This window comes from Prorops nasuta, unplaced genomic scaffold (genome assembly GCF_024137725.1).
Source record: "Prorops nasuta isolate Cenicafe-Biocafe unplaced genomic scaffold, Cenicafe_Pnas_1.2 PNAS00006, whole genome shotgun sequence".
Taxonomy (NCBI): Eukaryota; Metazoa; Arthropoda; class Insecta; order Hymenoptera; family Bethylidae; genus Prorops; species Prorops nasuta.
Genome location: NW_027116803.1, coordinates 5,658,116 through 5,665,005, shown reverse-complemented (window position 1 = coordinate 5,665,005; position 6,890 = coordinate 5,658,116).

Below are 6,890 nucleotides of genomic sequence, written 5' to 3'. Positions count from 1 at the left end.
ATAAAAATTCATTGATTTCTTGAATTATGCAAGGAAAGAAATTTCCTATAAAACTAATTGTATACTAGGCAGAACTCGACTCAGAGACTAAATGAAATCCTATAAATTTTATTGAATTTAACAATAATTATCAAACGTCTGCGTATAATTATATCAATGGACTAATAGCTAAGTAAAAATTACGTTAAAAACTCGAGAAATTTAGTAAAGAGCACGGTAAAAATTGCTTTATTATCGGTAGTTTTCACGAAGTTTTTATTATGTCTCCGTAGTACGTGCAGCACGGTAATTTTTAGTATTTTTTAACAGTAAATTTTACAGGAAATTTCTTTCTGTTTACAAGTACGACATTGAGTAGCTTTGTCAAGCTCACGTACAAATCACTTTGAGTTTCTTAAATGAAAGCCTATATACATTTTTTATTGCCTATTTTTGCAGTTGTCAAGAGTTTATCGAGCTTTTGTGTTCGTGTATGCCATTTTATCCAAGAATTTATGAAATACACGTAGCTCGTGTGACTGCTGGGCATTACGTACTTTCACTCACTCCACTAATTATTTCATAAACAAATAAATCGTATATCCTCGGATTAAATACAACGCTATAACGTGGCTCTTTAAAAAATGCAACTTTGCAATCAGTTATTTCAATAAAAGAAAAAAAGAATATATAATCTTTATGGGATCTCGACAAAGTTATTCATGGTCGTGTTTTTATATTAAGTATCCTAAAAATGTTGTAAGAAAGAATTTTTCGTCTGCCATTGTTCTCAGGTTTTTAGTATACAATTCGACTAGTACGGGTGGCTGGATAAAACCTGAATGAATTTTCAAACGACATCGTATTAGTAAGGACAAAAGTAATAATCTGAGTCGCAGGGACACCTGCAATGCGCCAGTAGTAGTAGTAGCTAGACGAGCTGATCCACATTCCACCTTTCTGAAATTCCGCCTTTTCTCGTCTATGTGCATGGAAGCAGTGTTTTCAAGCACTTATATCTATGCTGGCATTCTAACTATGACTTCCTGTATGTATTGGGCTCGGATGCCTATTATATAAATGACATATTCCATAAACCGTGATTCTAATTCCGACTACTGCTCCGATCATTCCTCCTTTATCCTGACGTTTCTCGTAGATATAATTAAAAAACATATTTTTCTTTCGATTCGTGGCTTCTACTCTATTCGAATTACGATTAAGTAAAACGATCGCGTGCGTTGGCTCTCAATAATGGCTAACATGAATCATCCGCTTATATTGCGGTTGCCGATAATAATCGAAGACCACCGGGGTTTATCGATCTTTACCTAAAGCATCTTCTTCAATCACATGGGTATAATATATAAGGTGGCTAAGCTAAATATCAAACTCGCGTAAAACATATTATTTTTTAAAACCCAAAAATACCTTGGAATCTCGTTTATGACCTATAACGTTATCATTTTCAAAACTAGACCGATCCACCGCTGTAATCGACCTTATATCGTCAAATCATATCTATATATGTACACTTTGAACGTAAAGTAGTTACGTTATCAGTACCTACTATTTTGATCCTCGAGATATCTCTCTGTTCGTGAAACATGTATATATATATATTCTCCTCTTCGTGTCCTCGCTCCTGCGATTTGCCCAAAAAAGTTTTAAATACGATACGCTGGTCCTAGCAGAGTCGAGTGAGACGTAATAAGTTCAACTTTGTAACGCTAACTATATAACAATATAGCTATAACGAGATCTCTTCGAATTTCATTCACGCGCTGTAATATAAAATAAGTAAAACTAGAAGTTTAAATGAGAAAACGAGACAACTATATTTTATCTGAAAATAATTTGACTCGCCCTAGTAGGACGTAATATAATGAGAATCAGGGGGTATGGTGAAAAATGTAATGAACGATATATTTCCCTTTGCAAGTGGAGAGAAAATTCTCTGTTTCGTATATATAGTGAGTAGAGTGAAATATCAGACGTGGGTTACGTTTGGGATCAAGTCGATGATATACGTGTCAAGGGATTCGTCTCAAAGCTGCGTGCCTTCTACTTTTGGAAAGTATTCGGAAGATCGACGATGACAGTAGCCGAGATCCTAGAAGTAGGTCAGGCCCGAATGTCGAAAAGATTTCCAGCGTATTTTGACAGGCACCGGGGGATGCTCGCTGCCAGCTGGGACCGTGTGTCGTCTACGATGCTCGAGTCAAACGTAGGACTCACCCTAAATTATCAGACTACGCGAGTAAGTCTCGCAGTGACACAGATGCATTCCTCTCTGTGTATATATATACGCCTAATACGAATGATCGTATTGATTTATGCCAAGGAGTTTTGGAATAAACGCATACATATATATATGCGTGAAACCACCAGAGCGCTGGGGACAGGAAGAGAAGAAAAAAGGAAGACCGCGCGGGACGTTTGTACATATACACAAAGATAGAAGGTGGCGCGTGCCAGGTGCTTCGTTGGGTACAATGCATCTCTGTTAAAGGCACCGAGAGAGAGAGGAAGGGATCGAGCCTACAGGAAATCGAAACGCAAGCAAGTATACAAGCGGTTCTTATTAAGGAACAAGGAGAACCTCTGCACCCTCCGAATGTATATGATTTTGCAGCTCGAGTCGGGCCACACACAACCTGAGATACTCCTATATATATGTAGGTATATATATATATATATATATAAGCAAATAAGCGACTCATATATTTATCATCCTTTAAAAAGCTTACGTCAACGCTACAATCAATTATTTGTTTCGATGGTAATCTTTTTTATCCTCTTCCCTCTCTACTTTTCCATCGTCTATGCCTGCTATGAGTTACGTCCACTGGAAAGTTTTAATGGCCGTGGCAACTATAGACCGCCCGGAGAACGTGGCTTCTTTTAAATTTACGCAGGCTACAGATATAAAAAAGGATCATAAAAGAGTTGGAGAATTTACATCTAGTGATTCTTACTTCGTGTGACATTCGGAGAATTAAGTGCAGCTGGTCTCCATTCCAGTTTATTTATCGGAATTCGAAGGTCGAGGAATAGAAGCAGGAATTGTCGAGATGGAATAAGTGGCTGCAAGCAGACTGCTTATATGGTTCTTTGGAGATCAGCAAGGAAAATGATGTCGTCAAAGGCAACTTTGCAGAGAATTCAGCGTCATACTCGGCGTGACGCGCTTTTCTGCGAAATTCCGTGTAGGTTATAAAAGGGCAGGACTTGGAGAGGGGGTGGGGGGGGGGGGGGGAAGAAGGGGGAAAAAATGAGACAACGAGCAGCCGAGGAAAGTGGAGCTCGTGTACGTATTACGCGAAAGGAGAGGCTCGACAATCGATTCAGGAAGTTTCTCGTGGTTATCGTTGACTCTTTTCATGGCAAATGGTAAGCGGCAGAGTTTAATCGTATTTATGATACGAGACAGCCCTTGTATGTAATCTGAAAAATTGATATTTCCGCGTTTCAGCGGTGGGATGAATTTTTCCAGTAATTTGTCGCATATTGTGGAAGAAACGTGTGTATCCGAGCATATATTTTATGGCGAGCACGGTGGAATGGAGAATGGCAAAAGAGCTACGTATTTGCCAAATGACTGTGTGGCAGTAGGGTGGTCGACAAGGAAGGAAATTGAGACGTTATAGTTGGCCCATTAGGGGAATGCCTCGAGGCAGCAGGAGCCTATAAATCAGCGTCTTGCTTTTCGCAAGGCCTCTGTGATGGCTGGTCAAGCCTGCCAGTGGAGGATTCACCCCGAAAGGTTGTCGTATAAAAGTAGAGGTTTAGCTATATAGTCGGAGGGGTGGTTAGTCGCGTGCCAGGAACCCCTGAATAGCAGCATGTCCTGCTAAACTTGCTCCGGCAATCCATAAATATCCTAATGGGTCTAAACTAACGCTTTTGCCTTTTGCTATATACCAGCGGTTGTTCACTATGAATGAGCCATGGCCTGTGAATGGCCTATCCAGCCTATTCGTCTTGACCAATACTCTACCTAGTCTGGTTTAGCTTCTTACAACAGCAGTTCCCCCTCCCCCCCTCCCCCAGCATTCTATTACTCATTCGATCTCTCTTCCTCTGGTTGCAGAATCCACAGCTCCTCCCGCGCTGCTTGCTTCTTTGCAAAATTTTTGCTACCGAAAACGTCGTGAAAGAGCGTGCCTTTTATATACACCCGCACCTTGAAATCTCTCTACATTCAGGCGACGTTCCCGAAAGGAAGGAAAAATGGAAGATGAAGCTCTGGCATCGTGCCGATGACAAACGCTCTGCGACCTTGTCGTCATTCAGGGAGGGTTGCATCGGCGCGTGTTGCGCTTGCTAAGTTATGCGCGCGTGCAGCTCAATCCCAATAAATTCGGTAACGGTGGAAATATGATGAAAATGTATATGGTCGTATATAGGCACGTTGATGTAGAAAGATTAAACGTTGATTAGTATACTAAATAGGACGATATGCGTTCCAGCATAATCAAAAATAGCGCTACTAAAATATTATCGAGTTTCGTTAAAAATTAATAATTTCGTCGTCAATAGCAACGAAAAACATGAAGTTATTAGAGTATAGCATCTCTGACAGGTTAATTAAATGTGATCCGTGGGTTTTCTTTTGTTTCTAGAAATACACTATACAATTAATTATTTACTTTTTCCGTTTGAATGCATTGGAACAATAAAATTATTCAATTTTTAATTGGACTTAAAAACAATCGTACGCTGGTCAATTTGCCGTTTCACTTTCTAAGCACATGTGAATTTCTCTCTGTTTGTTTAATTCTAAGAACAGTGTGTTAAATATATATTTATTTTCTAAAATATGTCCAAATCACTTTCCGTTAACAAATAGATGTTACATACTGCGTAATCTTGATTGCGTGGCTGATTTTGTTTGAAACAATTTAAATCTAATTACATTTTTTTCTGATAAATAACAAAAATGCTGGAGTATTTATTTCGCAAAAAGTAAATGCTTTTATCAGTAAAATAAAGTCTCGGATGGCAAAACGATAATAATTCATTGAATAAAACCAATGATAAAACATGAAACAACGTTGGAAAAAGGTTTTTATAATAATTTGATTAGTTGACATTATTAAAACAACGACGAATGATTAATGTAATAATTCTTCTTGCACAAATGCTTATGTAGCATATTTGTATAACTATTTTAGGATTTTTCCAGTTGCAGGATAAAGGAGAGAAACAAGGAAACATTCGCGTAGCCTTCACTAGCAGATTTTCAGAACACATATATACGGAATAATTAATTTGAAATCTCTCTCGCAATTATCTTTTTAATTAAAAATTTCAACTTAACAAGCAGATAAACCCATTAAATTGACCATTGAAATATACAGCATTTATTCTAGCAATATTGCTTACGTTAAAAATAACGATCAATAATCGAATTACCAATTAAGGTTTATCTCGCTTCCTCAGTTTTATTGGAATAAGTGTTATATATATATATATAGCACGTGGTACGATAAATCTAATCTCGTTGCAAGATCGGGTAATTCGTATTAATTTGCACAAATTTTCCAGTTGGGATTGTAGGATAGATGACCGTATTAGTTCGGGCGCCGTACGGTATTGAAGAATGCACGGGTGGTTCGATCAAATCAATTGGCCGCGAAAGCTAATCGGGACGATCAATTATTGTAGGTGTCGGTGGTGATCAAAAACCGCTGGACGAGGCAACGCAGTGTGACACGGTCAGGCAGGAGAGTGCTGGCTTTTGTCGAGCTTGCTAAATAAGTTGAACGGTTGCTTTATGCGAGAGGAGAGTATACGAGGGAACTCGGCAAGTTGTTACTAACTAATAGAGGCTGCCAGGCTATAGATTTATCGACAAACACTTTCGATATTAGCAAATCGTTGTTGCTAATATCTCATCATTCCCTCTCTCTCACTCTTTTTCTTTCTCTTTCTGTCTTTCTGGACAGAAACTCGCGCTCGTCTATAGTCGGTCACTGGGATAAGTTTAATCGAATTTAGCCAACTGCAGTCCAAGAATGAAGCGTGAGGTGACAAGTGTCTTCTGGAGAACATTCGGGAATGAGGGGGGGGGGGGGGGTGGTTACTGAAATTCTAACTTTATTAAACTTTGATATTTAGCCGATCAATTGCCATGAAATTATAATGACAATACTGAATGGATCTGACCAAAGAATAATTTTCATTCGACAATCTAATTAACAAAGATTCCCCCGTTTGATGGATGAGGCCGATAATCGATAAAGATGTGTCTTACTGTCGATAACTCAGTCGCTACCATCGATTACGAAAGCAATACTTAAGTTTTCTTCTGCCATAGCATCCGTTCATTAAATGCAGTACTTTAAAACGTATCGATTTCAGCAATTTCTCGTTACCACGGAACGAAAGAAGACTGAAAGAATTGAACTTTTAAAATCTCATGGGTTTATCAGTTTTCTCAAGAGAACGGGACTGGCCACTATATAGTAAACTGCATGTATATAAAGTCATTATTTTATGCTTCGTTTGATTATTGTTTACTGATATGTGAAATAAATGTAATTATAAACATTTTTTAGCTTTATAATCTTAGCAATGAATTTTCCGACTGTGAGTCGTCATAAAATGGAAAAGGTTGACTTTGATGAAAAAATCCCTGTTGTTTAAGGATTATAATAACAAGCTTGCATCTGGAGAAAATTTCATTGATAGAAAAGATTATCCTATTGGGAAATTGTCAAACAATCGTATAGCAGCCAATGGAAAGACAAACAGATTTAATTTTAATTTTTCTCAGTGTTGCCGCTGCAATAAATCAACCCTTTCCCACGGCTGATTAAGCAAGAAACAAGATTATAGAAACGTTACTATTACAGCGAGAACATTTAACCGTCGACATAAAGTGGATGAATCGCCGATATATCCCG